Below are 3,966 nucleotides of genomic sequence, written 5' to 3' on the forward strand. Positions count from 1 at the left end.
TAAAAAAATGGAAAGCTCAATCAGACACACAAGAACAACTATGCAAAAGCAAAGGGCTGCTACAAAGAATACCAGGCAATGTTTCAAAAAGACAAAAAGAAAATTGCCAGGATAATCACTGATGGGGCTGAAGATGCCACCTGCCAACTCAGTCCTGATGAAATATTCCAATACTATAAAGACATAATTGAAAAAGAAAACAAGAAAAATCCCAAGTTCATCCCAATTGATCGAATACCAGATGGATGGGAAATTGGAAGTCTGTGCAAAGAAATTACACTTCTCGAAATAACTAAAGCCTTCGATGAATCAGACTAAAGAAAGCAGTGGGGCCTGATAAAATTGGTCTGAATGACTTATATAAAGTGCATAGCAGGCAACCAAGACTGCTGCCCAGAATCTTATCGTCTTGGTTATCGATGAGAAGAGTACCAGACAGTATTAAAAAGAACCGGTCGATACTAATACCTAAGAATGTACTGATTAGCGAACTCAAAAAAATCTGTAATTGGCGTCCAATTACCATCGGTACGGCATTCATGAAGTTGTTCACGAAAATATTAACTAAAAGACTCGAAATACTCGAAATACGAGACAAAAAGGCTTCATGAAGGTGAGAGGTTGTCTCGAAAATCTGACTCTTCTGCAAAACATTATAAAAGGGGCACAAAAGAACAGAAGCTCGTTGGCAGTGGTGTTCATAGATATCTCAAAATCTTTTGACTCTGTCAGCCATGGTCATATTCTACAGAGTCTTGAAAGACACAGAGTTCCATCATCTTCAGAAAGATGGCAAGGGCTTCACATTCGGCTCCGATGATCTCATTAAGCAAATCACTGCTCTTGCCTTTGCCGATGACTTCGCAGTACTCAGCAACACCTGGGAAAGAATGAGTAAAAATCTGAAAATCATTGAAAAATTCAGTAAAACAACAGGATTAAAACTTAATGTGAAAAAAACACATGGATTTTATATGTCAGCATAAAGATAAGATCCCGGTAAACAACTGTAAACCATGGCAATTTGAAAAACAAAATATTAAAAACATTCATCCAGGAGAAAGTGAGAGATACCTCGGACTGAACTTTGATCCACACACCGGCCATTCAAGCAACAACAAAATTAATGAGGTTCTTGTTGACTGGTCTCAAAAACTCGACAATCTACCACTTAAGCCCACACAGAAAATAGAAATATTGTGTCAATATTTGATCCCTGAACTGTCATGTAAACTGGAAATGACAGGAACAGTAGCTAAAACTTTAAACATTCTGGATCAAACAATTAAAAAGTATGTCAAACATTTTCTACACCTACCTGCATACACATGTGATGGTCTCCTGTATTCGAAAAGATCCTTTGGGGGCCTCAGTATACCAAAGTTATGTACGACAATTGGTCTGAACAAAGTTAATAACTTATTGTATCTCAGGGAAGCTCCAGATCTGTATATAGCTCATTCATTCATGTATGCAGGAGAAGTAATCAATGAAAACATTGATAGCATTGTCAAAACACACAAACTCAACATTCTAGACAGCGGATTTCTGAGTCATGAACTGAATTTGGTAGCAACATATGATTGGAGGAAAGAGGAATGGGCAAATCTCCCTGTCCAAGGTGATGGTATAAAATACTTAGCAAGTAATCCAACCTCAAATTTTTGGATCAGCAAACATAATAAAATAAAAGAAAATCAATACATAGCTGCGCTGATGTTGAGAGCGAATGTCCTGTATACTAGACAATATTAATATAATATTTTATATACTAGAGACACCATCACTAGGGGAAGAAATCGTACATTTGCTACTTGTAGATACTGCAAAGATGTGTGTGAAACAATTTCACATATTTCAGGTGCATGTCCTAAAACCAAGGACATAAGGATAAAAAGGCATAACAAAGTGTTGAAATTGCTAATTGATAGAGCAAAAAGGTGTGGGTGGATGACATACAGGGAACCTCATGTCAAAAATAGTCAAGGTAAACTAAGAAAACCAGATGTAGTGTTCACCAAAAATGGTACTGCTGTAGTGGTTGATGTTTCAATTCGTTATGAAAACTCACAGAATTCCCTTGAATTAGCGTATGAGAGTAAAGTTAAATACTATCAGGATCTATCGCAGCAAATCAAAGATCTTACCAACTGTAAAACTGTAAAATTTCATGGCTTTATTGTCGGATGTCGGGGTATTTGGCCTCAATGTAATGATGTTGCTCTGGCTGATCTTGGTCTGCAAATGTCGTTCCCATTCAAGAAGAATGTTTGACTGATTACTTTAATGGACACTCTAAAAATATCGTACAGCACACATGTCACTCTTATAAAAACGTATTAGCCTAAAATGTTGATTCACTAATATTTAAATGTGGTTCAACAGTTACATAATAGTTAATAGTTTACACAAGAATTAGTATAGATGTGGATTTTATTGATGTCCTGTTAAACAGGACTGTTCGTAGACAATTTTATATTGTTGGAATAGTCCTGCAGGGTGTACTATCTCTGGCCTATACGTGACCCCAGTTCCAGTGAGGACAGCTTAAAGTGTGGCTATACTCCGGAGCGAACAAATGTTGTATTGTTGGAAGCAAAATCGATTTGACGCTGATGGGCAGCATAATAACCCAGAATGAGCCACCGCGAGGTGGTACAGATAGCCAAATGCCTCGTCATCTAATTAGTGACGCGCTTGAATGGATGAACGAGATTCCCACTGTCCCTACCTACTATCTAGTGAAAACACAGCCAAGGGAACGGGCTTTGCAGAATCAGCGGGGAAAGAAGTCCTTTTGAGCTTCACTCTAGTCTGGCACTGTGAAGAGACATGAGAGGTGTAGGATAAGTGGGAGGTACTCAGGCCGCCAGTGAAATGCCACTACTCTTATCATTTTTTCACTTAACCGGTGAGGCGGGGGGCGAGCCGGGCGCACCCCGCTCCGGGGACAGTTATAGGTGGGGAGTTTGACTGAGGCGGTACACCTGTCAAACGGTAACGCAGGTGTCCTAAGGCGAGCTCAGGGAGGACAGAAGGGCAAAAGCTCTCTTGATCTCGATTTTCAGTATGAATACAGACCGTGAAAGCAGGGCCTAACGATCCTTCTGACTTTTTGGGTTTCAAGCAGGAGGTATCAGAAAAGTTACCACAGGGATAACTGGCTTTTGGCGGCCAAGCGTTCATAGCGACGTCGCTTTTTGATCCTTCAATGTCGGCTCTACCTATCATTGTGAAGCAGAATTCACCAAGCGTTGGATTGTTCACCCGCTAATAGGGAACGTGAGCTGGGTTTAGACCGTCGTGAGACAAGTTAGTTTTACCCTACTGATGATGTGTCGTTGCAATAGTAATCCTGCTCAGGAAGAGAGGAACCGCAGGTTCAGACATTTGGTGTATGTGCTTGGCTGAGGAGCCAATGGGGTGAAACTACCATCTGTGGGATTATGACTGAACGCCTCTAAGTTAGAATCTCCCCTAAACCGTAACGATACCACAGGGCCGTGGAGCCTCGGTTGGCCTGGGATAACTGGCCTCTCTCGGGGGGCCGGTGCGTTGAGCCGCTCACTTGGGAACCGGAGCCTGGACGGAAGGGGGCTGCCTCCATCGCCCTTAGTGCATCGTATGTTTGTGGGGCACCCGGTGCTAAATCATTCATAGATGACCTGATTCTGGCGCAGGATTTCGTAAGTAGCAGAGCAGCTACCTCGCTGTGATCTATTGAAAGTCATCCTCTGAGCCAAGCTTTTGTCTCTCAGTGCGTGGGTGCCCACGGATGCCCTCCTCCACCACACCCAGCCGGCGGAAGGGATGCAGAGGGGTTAACGCGGGCTCGTGGTAGGCTGTCTTCACCACGTGCCCTCCGGCACAGGGACCTCCCTCTCCCGTCCCTGCCCCACCACGGTACGGGGACGGAGGCCACCATCCCTTGCAGGTCAGCAGGGTGACCAGATGGCCTGGGCCAGC

General features: G+C 42.8%; 1 pseudogene; it reads left to right on the plus strand.

Moving 5' to 3' along the window:
• The window catches only part of LOC146801370 (28S ribosomal RNA), a 7,753-nt pseudogene extending 4,002 nt beyond the window's left edge, over positions 1 to 3,751 (plus strand).
• The last annotated feature ends 215 nt before the right edge of the window (positions 3,752 to 3,966 follow it).

This window comes from Triturus cristatus, chromosome 8, assembly GCF_964204655.1.
Source record: "Triturus cristatus chromosome 8, aTriCri1.1, whole genome shotgun sequence".
Taxonomy (NCBI): Eukaryota; Metazoa; Chordata; class Amphibia; order Caudata; family Salamandridae; genus Triturus; species Triturus cristatus.